Source organism: Scyliorhinus torazame, chromosome 7 (genome assembly GCF_047496885.1).
Source record: "Scyliorhinus torazame isolate Kashiwa2021f chromosome 7, sScyTor2.1, whole genome shotgun sequence".
Classification (NCBI taxonomy): domain Eukaryota; kingdom Metazoa; phylum Chordata; class Chondrichthyes; order Carcharhiniformes; family Scyliorhinidae; genus Scyliorhinus; species Scyliorhinus torazame.
The window spans coordinates 15412708-15431932 of NC_092713.1; positions in this window are offsets into that span (position 1 = coordinate 15412708).

Consider the following 19225-nt stretch of genomic DNA (forward strand, 5'->3'; position numbering starts at 1 on the left):
AGTTAAGATGATCAGCGAAAGAAACAAAGGCATCAGGAGGATTAACGGTTTTAACAGCGAGTGGTTCGGATCTGGAATACACTTGCTGAGCGTGTGGTGGAGTGGGAGTGAACCGTGGTTTGCTAAAGAGAATTGGATGAGAAGCTGAAGGGCTATGGGGAAAGGGCGGGGGGAATCAGCTAAATTGCTCTCGCAGAGAGCTTGCATGAGCTCGATGGCCTGCATATGCCTCAGCCATTCAATGTTTCCATGATTCCACACGGACTTTCCTGGCAACTGGCAGAGGAACTTCCTTTTGCCGTACACTGAAGTTACCTGAAATGTGCCTCCATGTACCATCCTCAGAATGACTAGCAGCAAGTGCATGCTCCAGATCTTTTAATGAGCTCTGCAATTGGATACCATGATTTCACTTTGAGCCTCTTTACAAACAGAGAATAGCAGTTGCCATCCTTGTACAGAATGGGCTACATGTGCTCTGCTTGTTTGGCCTTTTCGATCAAACTGACGCTTTATTTTCTGACACGATGGCTTATGCATTCAGAGCAGAGAAAACAAGTGCAGGCTCGCTCTAGAAAGCCCAATCGCAACACAGGAAAACGTCCTGATAAGCTTCGAGCCGGGGCCTTTACTGAGCGACACAGTTACAATGGAACTACTGTTGAGGATCTGTGGCATGCCTCTGATTAAGGCGTTTCCTGATCCTCCTTGCTTCAAAAGCTCTCAGCACTGCTGAAGGCAATCACATTGGGTGGCTTATCCGCGGCAACAGGAAGGCTGAACTTGGGAAACATCCTCTGCCTGTGCCGACTCCACCAATGGATACAATTGAGAAATGCCTAAAGGGAAAGTGAGCTCATTGTGAGGAACTCACTTGGGCCTGTGTCAGATATGTCGCAGTCATCTCTTAACAATCCTGAGACCGAGAAAAGATTGAGTGACAGACTGTAAACCATTGTGAATTAATTTTACTGAGCAGTTCAGTGCTCGTTGTGTGAAGAAAGAAAGCATTTCTATTTTTACAGCACCTTCCATGAGCTCAGGAAATGCCATCGTGCTTTACAGTAATTAAGGGCGGCACAGTGGTAAGCACTTCTGTCTCACTGCGCCAGGCAGCCGGGTTCAATTCGGCCTCGGGTGGCTGTCTGTGCGGAGTCTGCACGTTCTCCTTGTGTCTGCGTGGGTTTCCTCCGGGTGCTCCGGTTTCCTCCCACAGTCCAAAGATGTGCCGGTTAGGTGGATTGGCCATGCTAAATTGCCTTTTAGTGACCAAAGATGTGCAGGTTAGGTGGGATTGCAGGGATCGGCCAGGGGAGTGGGCCTACGTAGGATGCTCTTTCAGAGGATTGGGACAGACTTGATGTGCCGAATGACCTCCTTCTGCACTGTAGGGATTCCACGGAAGTTTCTGAAGTTGAATCATAGAATCGCAGGCTCAGATATTTATGGGGAGGTGGAAGGGGAGCAGATGTTTTGTGTTAAATATGTGGGTTGTAATTGCTGTGATGTTGCGTGGTCACTTTAAGAATTTAGTCACGTGCAAATCTGTGACGCCATTGGCTACTTTGCGGGTTTCGGGTCAGTCTCGACTGAGCCTTTGTACAATTCGCAGCCATTTAATAAGCCTCTGGACGGCAAGTCACTGAGTGTCTTTAAGACAGAGATAGGTAGGTTCTTGATTAATAAGGGGATCAGGGGTTATGGGGAGAAGGCAGGAGAATGGGCATGAGAAAAATATCAGTCATGATTGAATGGCGGAGCAGACTCGATGGGCCAAGTGGCCTAATTATGCTCCTATGTCTTATGGTCTGTTGATTGTTACATTCAACTCATGTGCTTCAGCATTTCCATTCTTCGCTCCTGCAAGGACAACAGTTTGGGCATCGTGGCGAAGAAACTATTTGAATTTAAGTAGCTTCTTTTACACGTGTTGACTCTGTTTCCCAGGTAACAGCCAGATTTGGAGTCTGAAAGTCACTATTGGCCACGGTTGAGGGGAAGAAGGGAGAGAGGATGGAGGGACATTGAAAGGTCAGAGAAGACAGTGGGTTTTGAACAGAGGGAGCTGGACAACTCAACATGGAGGACTGGAGAGGGCTTTGGGTGTGAGTGGCACAATAACATTGGGGGAGTCAAAGAAACCTTCAGGTGCAGGGGGCTAGTTATCCATTAGTATTCATTTCACGTGCTGTTCTGAAGGTTCATTGTCTGTTGATGCTTTATCCTGAGCCCCGTTTTGCACAGTTTCTGTTCGTGGTGGTTTGTCATTGCCTCCCACTCTGAGGGGCAGGGCAGGGATGCAGGCCCCAAGTCCACGTCAGCCAGATCAGGAATCAAACCCCTGCTGTTACCATGATTCAGAACCACACGCTAGCCACCTTGTCAACTGAGCTATCTGGCCCCCCGCTATTAGTCCTATGGACCCAAATTATTCACATCACATTTTACGCTGCATTATGCAAAATATATTATAATGTGTCCCATGATAGTGCATCAAATGGTTCATTTCCCAAGGACAGTATTGACATTAAATGACATGTGGCTATGTGCTAAAGATAGAAAGAGGGAAGATGGGAAGCTATAAACAGGAGATGTTGGAAATCAAGGCTTGCTTTCGCCATGTCTAGATTTAAAGCAAGTTCAGATATGTTTATCTGTTGTTTTAACCAATTAATACGTGCTTTTGCATTGCTGCCTCTTTAATTGTTGCAGCTTCCTGCCTAACTCACATAGGAATCAGTAATGGGTACGTTACACGTCAGCATGCAGCTATGAACATCTCACCACTTTTATGGATCAGCAAGTTCATTATTAGAAGGTATCAAGGAACTAATTGGAGGTCTTGTGGCGCAATGGGTAGTGTTCTTGCCTCTGAGCCAGAAGGGTTCGATTTCCACTCGATGGCCAAGGAAGGTGCATTCATAACGCGGCCAAACGGGTTGAGGGTCAAGCTGTGAAATCCTTCCAACGCCAACCAGTGGCTGGTGGTCAGAGCAGGAGTGACGTCTGGTCAGCCACGCTTCATAGAATAATAGAATTTACAGTGCAGAAGGAGGCCATTCGGCCCATCGAGTCTGCACCGGCCCTTGGAAATAGCACCCCACTTAAGGCCACGCCTCCACCCTATCCCAGTAACCCCATCTAACCTTTTTGGACACTCAGGGCAAGTTATCAGGGCCAATCAACTTAACCTGCACATCTTTGGACTGTGGGAGGAAACCGGAGCACCCGGAGGAAACCCACGCACACACGGGGAGAACGTGCAGACTCCGCACAGACAGTGACCCAAGCCGGGAATCGAAGCTGGGACCCTGGAGCTGTGAAACAACTGTGATAACCACTGGTCTGCCGTGCTGCTTGATCTGGAGTGGTGCCCCTCAAACTATAAGCTCCTGGCGACAGATTAGCAACCTGTTCCAGAAAAACATAGCTGCAGAAACAGATGAAAGTCTGCCTTGTTCAGAAGGTCATAACATATAGGAGCAGAATAAGGCCATTCGGCCCATCGAGTCTGCTCTGCCATTCTAGGTGTGGGAAGAGAAACAACGGACGAATCAATTTTTTGGATGCTGGAGTCCAAAAAGGGTGAATAAAGGAATTTACATAAAAACATTCAGTGATTCTTTCAGTGAGTTAACAATCGGTTTTTATTGTTAGGTGACTTTCTGTCATAACCTGCCTGCTTACCATTGGCTGGGGACTAATGAAAATCCCACAATCCTGTGGGAGTATGAGCTTCCCCAATGAGAGGGGTGGAGAAACCATTAGTAAACTCCAAGTATAAATAAAGCTGGCCAGTTTGGAACCAGCAGGAAGGAGTGTGCAGCAAGGGACATTGCTGCTGCTGTTATATATATATGTTATTGTAAATAAATGTTATTACTTTGTATCCTTAAAACTTGTGCTGGATTCTTTCGTGGCCCTCACAAAACTTTCCATCTCTCTCTCTCTCCCTGGCCTCGAGTTTCATCCTCGAGGTGGGTCGTGGGAGTTGGGAACATTCCTGGCTTGGCCTGCCAGTCTGGGGAGAAAATGGCCGCCAGGGCATTGCTGGTGGCTGAGTGTAAACTGGAGTCGGGTCAGCTGAGCCGGGAAGAAGTTTTGAGGCTGGGTGCAGAGAAGGATTGTTTAAAAGACCCGCTGTGAGGGCCACGAAGAATCCAGCACAAGTTTGAAGAGCCAAAAGAACTAACTTTATTTACAATTACATATATACAGCAGCAGTCGAAGTACATCACCACTGCTTCACCTCTCCAGCTGGTACCACACTGGCTAGCTCTATTTATGCAGGTGAAACTCCCCATTGAGGGAACTCATACTCCCGAAGAGTTCTAGGGTATAGTTCTGGGATACCCAATCATCCGCAGCCAGTAGTATTCAGGCAGGTTATAACACCCGCGTAGGTGCTGTGGGAGATTGCCCCAGCGAAGGGAAAAAATATAAAGGACACACTCCCCTGAACCCTCCCCATGCCCCATCCATTCATCTCATGCCCCACACTCAACTTCATGTTCCCTCATGGCCACTGGGGGTCAGATCAACTCCCTATGGCCCCCCAAGCTCCCTATGCCAATCCAAGGCCGATAAGGCAAAGTCGCCAGAGTCCCAGATGACCAGAGGCTGCTTTCCCCTTTGAGGGGGGAGAGCTGACTGGTGGTGATTTAACCTGAGGATCACCACACCTCAGGCAGGGGGCAAGGTTGAGAAGGCGGGGCCTTCATGAAAAACCCTCAGCCGGTACGGGAATTGAACCCCCGCTGCTGGCCTCGCTCCGCATCATAAACGAGCTGTCCAGCCAACTGAGCTAAACTGAGCCCAGGGGAGACATCCTTTCCAAATCTACCCTGCCACCCCCTGCAAGAATTTTATACGTTTCAATAAGATCACTTCTCATTCTTCAAATGAGGGGCTGTTTAGCACAGGGCTAAATCGCTGGCTTTGAAAGCAGACCAAGGCTCGCCAGCAGCAGGGTTCAATTCCGGTAACAGCCCCCCCCGAACAGGTGCCGGAATGTGGCGACTAGGGGTTTTCACAGTAACTTCATTGAAGCCTACTTGTGACAATAAGCGATTTTCATTTTCATTTCATTTCAAAACCCGAAAGAAAGCAGACCCAGGTTCCTCAATCTCTCCTCATAAAATAATCCCGCCACCCAGAGATACATCTGGTGAACCTCCTTCGCACTTTCTCTATGGTAAATACATCCTTCCTGAGATAAGGAGACCAAAACTGCACATAATGCTCCAAGAGTCATCTCATCAATGCTCTATGCAATTAAAGCAATACATCTTTGATCCTGCACTCAAATCCCTTTGTGATGAAGGCCAGTGTATCATTTGCCTTCCTAGTTGTTGCTGTACCTGCATGCTAGCGTTCAGTCACTCATGAACGAGTCACCTGGGTCCATTTGGGCATCAACACTTACCAACCTCTCACCATTTAAGAAAAGCTCGAATGTTCTGTTAATTTTTTTTATCGAAGTGGATAACTTAACACTTCTTCCCATTATTTTTAATCTTAATAATCTTTAAGTTATTGCCCATTCACTTAACCTGTCCAAATCCCCTTGAAGCCTCCTTGTACCCTCCTCATAACTCACGTTCCCATTGGTTTTATGTCATCAGCAGATTTAGAAATATTACATTTGGCCCCTACATCCAAATCATTGCTAGAGATTGTGAACAGCTGTGGACCCAGCACTGACCCCACTCGTAACAATCTGCCATTCGGGGAATGGCCTGACAGAAATTCTACACTCTGTTTTTTGTCGGTTAACTAATTCTCAATCCAGAGAAGTATATTACCCCCAATCCCATGTGATCCAATTTTGTTTTCTAACCTCCCGTGTGGGCCCTTATCAAAAGCCTTCCGAGGATCTAAATAGACAATATCTACTGGTTCTCCTTTGTCTATGCTACAAAAAGACAGGTTTGTTAAAGATGGGACCTGGGATTCATGTTGCATTACATTCATCCCCCACCATCTGGCCTGCGAAATCCTACCAACTGTCCTGGCTTGACACAATTCACACCTCTTTAACCTGGGGTTACCCCATCTCTGGATCTGTAAAGATCCTGCTAATGCTCGTATTGCAAGCATTTTCTGGCATCTTTGAATCTGTCTATACAAATGTTTCTGGAACATACTGTCATGATATTCAAACACACACATCATGATGGACACACTAACAGGCAAATCAGAGTACACAACACCACAACCAATCACAGACAAGAACACCAACCACATAAAAAGCACGAGCACGACACCTGGAGGTCAGTAGGTCTGGGGAGAAGGGAACAGAAAGAGCTGTTGAAACACCACAAGCAGGGAGCCCCCCACGTGCAGAGTGCAAAGACCAAGTTGTAAATAGTGAGTTTAAATAAAGAAGCGTTGTACCATATGCAACTGTGTTGGCTCATCTGTGTGTCAGAACACCCAACACCACATGGTACAGGAGTGGATCGATACCTGCCTACTAACCTGCCATTCTGGACATGGACCACACCGGCAAACCGCAGCCGATGCAAGTCACGGGGAACCTAGGCACCAACTGGAAGCTCTACAGGCAGCGATTTGACCTGTACATCCGTGCCACCGAAAAACAGAATGCCTCGGATGATTCGAAGATTGCAATGCTCCTCTTCTACGCAGGCCCCCACCCAAACGATGTCTTTAATTCACTGGTGTTCGAAGAAGGCGAAAACCAGGCCAAATATGACACGGTCATCCTCAAACTGGACCAGCACTTTCAAGTTGAAGTAAATGAAAGTTTTGAGAGATACATCTTTCAGCAACGCCTGCAAGGTAAGGAGGAGCTTTTTCAACCCTTTTTGACGCACCTCCGGATTCTAGCGCAGTCCTGCGGTTACGGCACCACTACAGAGTCCATGATCAGGGACCAGATTGTTTTTGGCGTTGCCTCTAGTGGCCTACGCCAGCAGCTTCTTAAAATAAAGAGCCTCACCTTAGCGTCTGCTGTGGAAGCCTGTGTCCTCCATGAAAATGCTACCTACCGTTTTGCCCGATTTCAGGCGTCCGAGTTGGCACGGAGGGGGTCCCCAGCCGTCGAATCGGCAAGCCAGGCCGCCCACGACGTTGAACGCATCCAGGCCGTCGATTTCTTCCCGCCCCACGGCCCGGACGACAGCGGCCGCTTCCCGCGCTTTTCGCGGTCTCCCGCGCAGGTGCGCGCCAAAAATAACGGCCACAACGAGGGACGCACTGCGCAGGCGCGCCCACCGCAAGATCGCACTGCGCATGCGCAGTGGCGCAACGAACGCCGTGACGTCATGACGTGCAGAAATTGTGGAGGTCTACACTTAAAAGGGCAATGTCCTGCAAAAAACCGACAGTGCAAAAGATGTGCCATGATAGGCCACTACGCAGCCCGCTGTCGTGCGGCTCAACCCATGGATCCGGCGCATCCTCGACAACCTCGCACACGAGTCAGGACCGTCCAGCCCACGCATCAAGACTTCCAATTAAGTGATGCAGATGACCAGGATGACTTCCGAGTTGCCGTCATTGATGTCAACAAGGTCAATGCCATCAATCCAGACGATGAGTGGTGTGCCACCCTGACGGTCAACCGATCGCGCGTCGCCTTCCGTCTGGACACCGGCGCATCCGCCAACCTGATTGCTTACTCTGCAGTCCAGGCCATGAAGGTCAAACCACCCATCACACCATCCCGGCTTAAGATGGTTGACTATAACGGGAACGTTATCCCGTCCATAGGATCTTGCCAGCTACAGGTGACTCACAAGAGGTACACGGCCACACTCCCCTTCGAAGTTGTGGGCTCATCAAAGGACTCGTTACTGGGCGCACAAGCGTGTAAGGTCCTTCACCTGGTACAGCGCATCATGTCTCTCTCTCCAGATGAGATATCCGACTTCCCGGATGCTGAGTTCCACGCGAATCTCCATTCCCTCCTCGCTCACAACCAGGAGGTTTTTGAAGGCATGGGGACATTGCCACACACGTACAAGATTCGACTCAGACCGGACGCCATCCCTGTCGTTCACGCACCTCGCAGGGTTCCTGCGCCTCTCAAAGACCGCCTCAAGGCACAACTGCAGATTCTTCAGGACCAAGGGGTCCTATCCAAGGTCACGGAGCCCACGCCATGGGTCAGCTCCATGGTCTGTGTAAAGAAGCCCTCTGGCGAGCTCCGTATATGTATAGATCCAAAAGATCTGAACAACAACATCATGCGGGAACACTATCCCATCCCGAAACGAGAAGACCTCACCAGCGAGATGGCGCGAGCCAACATATTCACTAAATTGGATGCGTCCAAAGGATTCTGGCAGATCAAACTGGACCCGGCCAGCCGAAGACTATGCACATTCAACACCCCTTTTGGCAGATTCTGCTACAACCGGATGCCATTCGGCATCATTTCGGCATCTGAAGTATTCCACCGCATTATGGAGCAGATGATGGAAGGCATCGAAGGGGTACGTGTATATGTGGACGATATCATCATTTGGTCCACCACTCCGCAGGAACACATGCATCGTCTTCGACGTGTCTTCACCCGCATACGGCAAAATGGCCTGCGTCTCAACCGTGCGAAGTGTGCTTTCGGCCAGACGGAGCTGAAATTCCTCGGGGACCACATCTCAAGGTCCGGGGTCCGTCCCGATGCAGACAAGGTTAGCGCCATCACAGCCATGCCACGACCGGCTGACAAGAAGGCTGTCTTAAGATTCCTGGGCATGGTCAACTTCCTTGGGAAGTTCATTCCCAACCTGGCTTCTCATACAACAAACATGCGCCATCTCGTAAAAAAATCGACGGAATTCAACTGGCACCAGTCGCATCAGCGGGAATGGGAGGAGCTCAAGCACAAACTGGTCACGGCACCAGTGCTGGCCTTCTTTGACGCGACTCGCCCTACAAAGATCTCAACAGACGCCAGCCAATCTGGTATTGGAGCGGTACTCCTGCAAAAAGACAGCACGTCATCATGGGCCCTGGTTGCGTATGCCTCACGAGCCATGACCCCTACCGAACAGCGCTACGCGCAAATCGAAAAAGAATGCCTGGGCTTGTTAACTGGACTGGACAAGTTCCACGACTATGTGTATGGCCTGCCACCATTCACGGTCGAAACTGACCACCGCCCCCTGGTCAACATCATTAACAAAGACCTGAACGACATGACTCCTCGCCTCCAGCGCATCTTACTCAAACTCAGGAGGTACGATTTTGAACTGATCTACACTCCGGGGAAGGAACTCATCGTGGCGGACACTCTTTCCCGAGCAGTGAGCACACCACCAGATGCAGAGGGGTTCGTGCGTCAAATTGAGGCACACGTGACTCTGACAGCAGCAAATATGCCAGCTGATGATCCTAGTCTGGCCCACATACGCGCAGAGACGGCGACTGACCCTCTGCTGCAGCGAGTGATGCGCCACATGACGGAAGGGTGGCTAAAAGGGCAGTGCCCCCAGTTTTATAATGTGCGAGATGATCTCACCAATATAGACGGGGTCCTTATGAAATCGCATAGGATCGTCATTCCACACAGTGTGCGCCAGATGATTCTTCGTCAACTACACGAAGGCCACTTGGGCGTCGAAAAATGCAGACGAAGGGCCCGGGAGGCGGTATATTGGCCGGGTATTAATGAAGACATAGCCAACATGGTGCTCAACTGCACAACCTGTCAGAGGTTTCAGCCAGCGCAACCTCCGGAAACACTTCTACCACACGAGATGGTGACGTCCCCCTGGGCGAAGGTGGGTGTTGACCTATTTCACGCGCTCGGCAGAGATTACATTGTTATTATAGACTACTTCTCAAACTACCCGGAAGTCATGCCTCTCCATGATCTGACGTCGTCCGCAGTCATTGGGGCCTGCAAGGAAACGTTTGCTCGCCATGGCATTCCAAGGACTGTCATGTCAGACAATGGACCTTGTTTTGCCAGCCGTGAATGGTCGTCCTTTGCCGCAGCATATGGTTTCACTCATGTGACATCCAGCCCTCTGCATCCACAATCGAACGGGAAGGCTGAAAAGGGTGTCCACATCGCAAAGCGGCTCCTGTGCAAGGCGGCTGATGCCGGATCGGACTTTAACCTTGCCTTGCTGGCCTATCGATCGGCCCCGTTATCCACGGGCCTCTCGCCAGCGCAGCTACTAATGGGTCGTTCCCTCAGGACGACGGTACCTTCCGTCCTGGCACCGACAACAGACCATGAGGCGGTTCTTCGGAACATGCAACTGCAGCGTGATCGCCAGAAAGGTCGGTACGACACACGAGCGACGGACCTGCCCCCCCTGTCCTCCGGAGACAAAGTACGCGTCCATCAACTGTATGGTGGCTGGTCAGCACCGGCCGAAGTCCTCCGACAAGTGGCTCCCCGCTCGTTCCTGGTTCGCATGCCGGATGGTTCCGTGCGTCGCCGCAATCGGCGCGCCCTTCGCCGACTTCCACACTCACAGCCACACAACACGCCAGATCCTCAACAGGCTTCCGAGGATGACTTTGTGGAGCTGCCGCACATCACGCCCTTTCCATCGCCACCCATGGCCATGCCTGCACAGCAGCCGGTGGTTCTTGATCCACCCTTAAGGCGGTCAACCCGAATTCGTCGCAAACCCATTAGAATGGACTTATAATACAGTTCATATGTTTAATAAGTTGGACAATTTTACATGATAACCTGTTGTTGTTTATCGTTCCAGATGTCGTCTGACTGGACAACTGTTAAAATTTTTTTTTCTTCTTCTCTCGTTCGCATTTCTGTTATGTTATGGTACAACTGGATTCATGTGACGCACTCGACATCGCCCCATGTACATAGTTCCGTCATAGACACATGCTGCACACGACACACACACACTCTTAGATGCACTCACGTCACGATCATATTTATTACCACGTAGGCACATATCTTTGTAAAAAGGGGGGATGTCATGATATTCAAACACACACATCATGATGGACACACTAACAGGCAAATCAGAGTACACAACACCACAACCAATCACAGACAAGAACACCAACCACATAAAAAGCACGAGCACGACACCTGGAGGTCAGTAGGTCTGGGGAGAAGGGAACAGAAAGAGCTGTTGAAACACCACAAGCAGGGAGCCCCCCACGTGCAGAGTGCAAAGACCAAGTTGTAAATAGTGAGTTTAAATAAAGAAGCGTTGTACCATATGCAACTGTGTTGGCTCATCTGTGTGTCAGAACACCCAACACCACACATACCTCTTCATTCACCTGAGGAAGGAGCAGTGCTCCGAAAGCTAGTGACATCGAAACAAACCTGTTGGACTTTAACCTGGTGTTGTAAGACTTCTTACTGTGCTCACCCAGTCCAACGCCGGCATCTCCACATCATCAAACTAACAGGCCTGTAGCCCTAAGTTTCCCCCCTCCGTCGCGTGATTTCATAGTACTTTCTTCAACTCAGCTGGGAGTATGGTTTGCAACAACTACCTTGAATTATCATCTGTTCCTTCACGGTTCCTTCATGGGCGATGCGGTGGCTCAACGGTTAGCATGGCTGCCTCATGGCGCCAGGGACCCAGGTTCAATTCTGACCTTGGGTGGCTGCCTGTGTGGAGTTTGCACGTCTTCCCCGTGTCTGCGTGGGTTTCCTCCGGGTGCTCCGGTTTCCTCTCGTGGTCCAAAGAAGTGCAGGTTGGGTGGATTGGGCAGGCTAAATTGCCTCTTAGTGTCCAAAGATGTGCAGGTTAGGTGCAGTTATGGGAATAGGGCAGGGGAGTGGGCCTAGGTAGGGTGCTCTGTCAGAGGGTCAGTGCAAACTCGATGGACCGGAAGGCCTCCTTCTGCACTGTAGGGATTCTATGATTCTATGAATGCTGTGTCCAAATTCTGGACAAAAAGAAAGAACTTCTATTTATACAGCATTCCATCAGGGATTGTGACGAAGGCAGAACATTGGGCAGATCAATGGATGGGTTGTATCTTGCTGTGTCCATTGAGTTGTACAACAGCAAGGAGTGCACCTCAAAGCAATTCATGGTCCATGAAGTTTATGGTTTGAGGTGCTGCTGTGATGATAGGCTTGAAATTTATGTGATGTCTACTTGGAAATAATGCGACTAATAGACAATAATGAAGAATTTTAATAAGCAAATACAAAAGGAACAGTAAATTAAGAAAATGGCCCAGTTATAAAACTTTCAAAATGCTTCTGCTGCTCTCATAGCTTGAAGAGCCTTGCAGACTTCTCATTAAATTGTAAATACACTGCGGCCACAACACATAGCTTGACATTTGATGTTGACAGGAAAATAGGAAATTTGTCAGCAAAAATCTCCTGAACTTCTATTTTCATCAAAATTCTATCAACTACAAGAAAAAAACAATTGATGCGATCATGACATGTGAGACAAAGAGTAAACAATCTCATTACTTCTTCTTAGCTAAACATGCACCAGTTTTTCAGTGGCTTGACCAGTTAAGGTTGCACGCCACATGAGCAGCGCTCGTTGGATTAAGTACCCTTAACACAGGCGGTGATATGAGTGTTGTAGTTGGCTTTAACCCCCCTGAGTTTAGAAGGGGAAGAAATTGACCAAGCCTCCTACATCAGATTATTATACCAACAGGGGTAGGCTATTCAGAAATTCACCCAGCTCCTTCGACAGCACCTTCCAAACTTACGCTCTCTACCACCTCGAAGGACAAGGGCAGCAGTTACATGGGGAATACCACCACCTGCAAGTTTCCCTCCTAGCCTCACCCCATCCCGACTTGGAAATATATCTGCCGTTCCTTCGCTGCTGCTGGGTCAAAAGCACCCTCCCTAACTGCACTGTGGGTGTACTATACCTCAGGGACTGCAGCAGTTCAAGAAAATGGCTCTCACCAACACCTGCTCAAGTGGGCAATAAATACCAGCCTGGCCATCGACATCCACGTCCCGTGAAATAATAATTATCACAAAGGCTCTTCGATCTGGCTCTGCCGCTCATTTCGATCACGTTTGACCTGACCCTCAACTGTGTTGTCCTTGCTATTGCTTCTTATTCTTTGATTGCCCTACCTTTCTTTTTATAACCAATTATTTTTTCCAATTAAGGGGCCTACCCCTTAATCCACCTACCCTGCACATCTTTGGGTTGTGGGGGTGAAACCCACGCAGACAGGGGGAGAATGTGAAAACTCCACACGGACAGTGACCTAGGGCCGGGATTCAAACCCGGGTCCTCAGCGCCATAGACAGCAATGCTAACCACTGTACCACCGTGCTGCCCTATCATTGTCTTACCGAACAAAATTCAATCCAACACAAACAGAAAAAGCTGGAAAAACTCAGCAGGTCTGGCAGCACCTGTGGCGAGAGAAAATAGAGTTAACATTCCGGGTCCGTACGACTCTTATTTAACTCTATCAATGTCAGACTTGTTCAAGCTCCAATAGTCTTCCAGCCTAAGTAGTTCTTCTGGAGAAGAGGATTAAAGATTTCTACTACCTTTGTGAAAAAAAGTATTTCCTGATTTTATTATACAGGGACAAAGAGGAAGAGGCATGCCCTCACATTTTGACAGGTGGCAGGCTAAGTGGAGAAAACGCGTAGCGCGTTTTTAAAAAGCAAAACAGGTGTGATGACCTTTGGTTATCCAAACAGGCATATCGAATGTTCGGCTAAACCTTTGCAAATCACCAGTTGGGCGATAGCTGGAGTATTGCGTCAATTCTGGGAACTGCACTTTAGGAAGAATGTCAAGGTTTCGGAGAGGGTTTAGAGGAGATTTACTGGAATTGGACGGAGGATGTGAGACTTCAGTTACACAGGGAGATGAGACTTCACTTACACAGGGAGATGAGAGAAGCTGGGGTTGTTCTGGTCAGAGCAGCGAGATCAAGGGGAGATGTGATAGAGGTGTTCACAATCATGACAGGTATTGTTGTTGTAAAACGAGGAGAAACTGTTGCCAGTGGCAGAAGGGTCAGCAACCAAAGAATCCCAGATTTAAGGGAATTGGCAAGTGTCCAGAGGTAAAACCAGATAATTATTTTACACAGAGTCTAGAATGCACTGCCTGAAAGGGTGGTGGAAGCAGAGTCGATAAAAATTTGAAAAGGAAATTGGATAAATACTTGAAGGAGGAGATATTTGCAGGGAAATAGGAAAGAGGCGGGAATGGGATGAATTGGGTACTCTTTCAAAGACACGCCCAATGATTACTTTCTGTATCATTCTATGGTTTTAAGATTGCTTTCATCAACAAGCACAAAATATTTATTATGCCTCTTTGTCCCTGATTTTCTCACCAGAGGAAATTGTTTCAAAGAACAAGAACAAAGAACAATACAGCACAAGAACAGGCCCTTTGACCCTCCAAGCCTGTACTGGTCATGATACCACCCTTGGCCAAAACCCTCAGCACTTCCTTGTGCCGTATCCCTCTATACCCATCCTATCCATGTGTTTGTCAAGATGCCTTTTGAACGGCGTTAATGTATCTGCTTCCACAACCTCTCCTGGCAACGCACTCCAGGCACTCACCATCCTCTGTGTAAAAAACCTGCCTCGCACATCTCCTCTAAACTTTGCCCCACAGACCTTAAACCTATGCCCCCTGGTGACTGACCCCTCCACCCTGGGAAAGAGTGCCTGCCCATCCACTCTATCCATGCCTCTCATAATCTTGTAGACCTCTATCAGGTCACCCTTCACCGTCTTTCTAATGAAAACAGTCCAAGTCTATTCAGCCTCTCCGCATAGCTCACACCCTCCAGACCAGACAACATCCTGGTAAACCTCCTCTCCACCCTCTCCAAAGCCTCCACATTCTTCTGGTAGTGTGGCGACCAGAATGGTCCGCATCTACCTACCTGGTATTAAGAGGAACTTGCCTGAGGCAGTGATATCGGGAAGTACAACCATTTTGGACATACGTGATGCAAACAGGAAGGGAGTGTTTGAAAATATAGATGATGCAAGGCAAAACACCTGGGAAACATGCATAAGGAAGGCCCAAGATGGCGTGGATGGCTAATATCGGAACGTGGACAGGCCTCTCTACAGGACAGGCAGTGAGGGAACAGCGGGGAATAGAAATCAGTGGATTAAAGTCGGTCATAGTGCGGTCAACCCTTGGAACAAGGACGGATGAAAGAGAGGACAAGGCAAGTCATCTACCTATAGAATACTTTTGACACTTAAAGCTCATGAAACAGACGGCCCCTCAATAGCTATAAATTGAGAGAGAGGAATGGGTGTCCTTGTCCATCAATCACTGAAAGTAAGCATGCAGGTGCAGCAGCCGGTAAAGAAGGCCAATAGGATGTCGGCCTTCATAGTGAGAGGAGTCGAGTGCAGGCGCAGGGATGTCTCAATGCAATTAAACAATGCCTTGGTGAGACCAGGGCTGAATGGCCTCCTCCTGCTCCTAGTTTCTTTGTTTCAATCTTCTGCCCTGAGCACAGCATGTTTACGCAACCTATCCTCAATATTCAATGCACCAAACCTGGCAAAGCTGTGTTACACATAACAAAAGGGCAATATATCCTTTCTGAGGTGTAATTTCCAAAACTGATGCAGTATTCCAATGGTTCTTTCTGGAATTGTTAGTGTGTGGATCTTAGATGAGGAGTAGGTTAGGCATCATTAAGCAACACCCAACACTTAATCGCCAAGGTTCCAGAATGTTTTATACTAAAAATACAGAATGCTGGAAAAACTCAGCAGGTCTGGCAGCATCTGTGGAGAGAGAAAATAGAGTTAATATGGGCGTAATCTTCCCTGCCCTGCAGGGATGGGCTCCAGTCATAGGGCAGAGTTATTCAGATGGTACCTCACCACTAAGATAGTCATATTCTCCTCCCACCCCCATTCCGAAAAGCTACATCCAGTCTCAGGGAAAAGAACAAGAATGCAAATGGAAGGGCTGTTTAATAAAGACACTCAGTGAGTAAAAATAAGAACAAAGATTTATTTACGAGCGATATACATACACTTCCTTCTGATCAGTGTCTTACTGGCCAACCTTATGTACACTGGGTAACTGAGTTACCCGTCCCTAGTGGGGCAGATCATACTTCGCAAGGAGCTCGGGGAAGACTAGCATCCCATGCGAAATATTGATTGATTGATTTGATTTATTATCACATGTACCGAAGTACAGTGAAAAGTATTTTTCTGGGGCCGAGGAACATACACAGTACGTACACAGTAGACACAAGAATAATCAACAGAGAACATTGTCAAATGGTACATCGACAAACAGTGATTGATTACAGTGTGGAACAAGGGGCCAAACAAAGCAAATACATGAGCAAGAGCAGCATAGGGCATTGTGAATAGTGTTCTTACAGGGAACAGATCAGTCCGAGGGGGAGTCGTTGAGGAGTCTTGTAGTTGTGGGGAAAAAGCTGTTCCTATGTCTGGATGTGCGGGTCTTCAGACTTCTGTACCTTCTGCCTGATGGAAGGGGCTGGAAGAAGGCAATGCCTGGGTGGGAGGGGTCTCTGAAAATGCTGTCTGCCTTCCTGAGGCAGCGAGAGGTGTATACAGAATCAATGTGGGGGTGGAAGGTTTGTGTGATGCGTTGGGCTGAGATCACCACAGTCTGCAGTTTCTTGCGATCTTGGGCCGAGCAGTTGCCATACCAGGCTGTGATGCAGCCAGATAGGATACTCTCTATCGCACATCTGTAGACGTTTGTGAGAGTATTACCAGCTGGTGATCTTTTGGCATGGGCAGGGGGGCCCCAGAGAGGGTAAGGGGGCTGCGGGTGAGATTCCCAAGGGCAGGGGAGGAGGCAGACATCAGGGAGGGGGGTGCCAGATGTTGAACAGTGGCCTGATCAGGATAGAGGGCCTGCCATACACACACTAGCTTGAAAATTGGAGCTGGGCAGGGAGTGGTCCTTATATAGCACCTCCAATAACGGCAGGGGCAGATAGACCTTGTCCACATCTGGAAAATTGCAACCAGAGTGGGGGTGGGTAGGTGGCAGGAAGAACCAGTGGCGGACTCTAAAATTCTACCCGGAATGTCCCAGAGTAATCTACAGCACGGAAGGACGCCTTTTGGTCCATCGAGTCCACATCACCTCTCCGCGGAGTAATCCAGTCAGTCCCACTCTATTGCGTTGGGAAAAAAACAAATGGACCAGCCTCTTGCTTCATTGCTGCTTGTGGGAGCTTGCTGTGCGCAAATTGGTTGCTGCCTTTCCTACAACAGTGACTACATTTCAGATGCAGTTCATTGGCTGTAAAGCAGTCCTGAGGTCACAAAAGACACTAAATATTAGTGCAAAGGTTTCTTGGTTTGAAATGTATAATATGTCATTCGCTGACAAATCACGTTCTCTGAAATGTGCATCTGGTGAATAGCTGGACCACTTCACTTTTGTCTCAGGTTCATTAAATATTATTACACTCACCATCTGTAGGGCTTCAATTAATGTGACTGCTATTCTTGTTTCATGTTATTTACTGCCTCATTTAGCAACTTATTACCATACTGCCACATTCATTTTTTTTAATTTGGCAAACATTTCTTAATTTCACTTTTGAGTAAATTCCAGCAACTGCAGAAGCCTGTTGAACAACACGCATGTGCATGTGAGTTCATACAAAACATTTCACTTGCCCCCGCGCAGAAATTAGATGGTAATACTGAATTTGTTTTCATCCACATTTTTCAGGCAATTTCCTTAGAGTCGTAGAGCTCGACAGCACAGAAAAGACCCATCGGCCCATCGGACATGGGCCGGTCAAAAAACAACCACCTAAATATTCTGAACCCATTTTCCAGCACTTGGCCCAAAGCCTTGTCTGCTTTGGCATGACAAGTGCATATCTAAATACTTCTTAAATGCTACGAGGGTCTCTGCCTCCACCACCCTTTTCACGCAGCGAGTTCCAGACTCCCACCCCCGTCTGGGTAAAAATGCTTCTCCTCACATCCCCTCTTAATCTCCTGCCCCTTACCTGAATTCTATCCCCCCCTGGTCGTTGATCCCTCCGCCAAAGGGAAAAGATCATCTTTGACGCAGCTCGCTTGATACGACAATGCACCTGTAGTGACTCGAGTCCAAAGATGTGTAGGGTAGGTGGATTGGTCATGTTAAATGTGGCAAAGGGGGTGGACTCAATGCATCCAGGCTGGAGATTTGGGTGCTGCGTCTGTTTTGGAAGGTGCGGTTGTAGGCCACAAGCAGCAAGGCCCCATGCTGCAGCCTGGCAGAGGCAATTGGGAGGGGGGGTATTGGTTTGGCCTCCCTCAAAAGACCCAAACGTGGCTTGCAGTCATTTATTATGGTGAACTGCCATCCGTAAACAAATCGGTGGAACTTTTTAACAACACAGGTGGCAGCCAATGCCTCCTTTTCCAAGTTGGGCGCAATTTCTCTCTGCTTCTGAGAGAGTCCTTAAGGCAAAGGCCGTGGTAATGGGCCAGGGTTTAGAGAACCCCAAAGTGTATCATGGAGTTCACCTGACCCACAACTTTTACTAGATTGTGGTATGGGGAGCACATGACCCACTCTACAGGTGTGGTACAGCAGAAATGGAAAAGTATTTTTTAAAGCAAAACAATGTTTATTCTATGAACTCAAATTCACCTTTTTCAAACATACAGTGAACATCTTAGCAACCATTAATTCAAATACCACCCCCAAAGAATACAACACTAAGTAATCCTTTCAGCTTTCCTATTAACATCCATAAGACTTAAAATACCTGGGGCTGGTTTAACACACTGGGCTAAATCGCTGGCTTTTAAAGCAGACCAAGGCAGGCCAGCAGCACGGTTCAATTCCCATACCAGCCTCCCCGAACAGGCGCCGGAATGTGGCGACTAGGGGCTTTTCACAGTAACTTCGCTGAAGCCTACTTGTGACAATAAGCCATTTTCATTTCCATTTTCAAGCACCTTTTACCAGAAGCACATCAGGTTAAAGTCACTCCTGTTATTAGTTTTAAATCACCAGGATCGATTTACAGTCTTTAGATTACAGAGGGAGACTCTAATATACCATCTGGCTGTGACTGCAGCTATCCAGCTCTGAAAACGAAACTAAAACACACCCTGCAGCAAACAGCCTAAAACAAAAGTAAAAAGCTGACAGACAGCCCAGCTCCACCCACTCTCTGACATCACTGCAGTAATAAACACCCATCTCTTAAAGGTATTCTCACTACAGATATTTATATACACACCCATTTATAAACACCCATTTCTTAAAGGTACTCTCACATGACACCGTTCTCA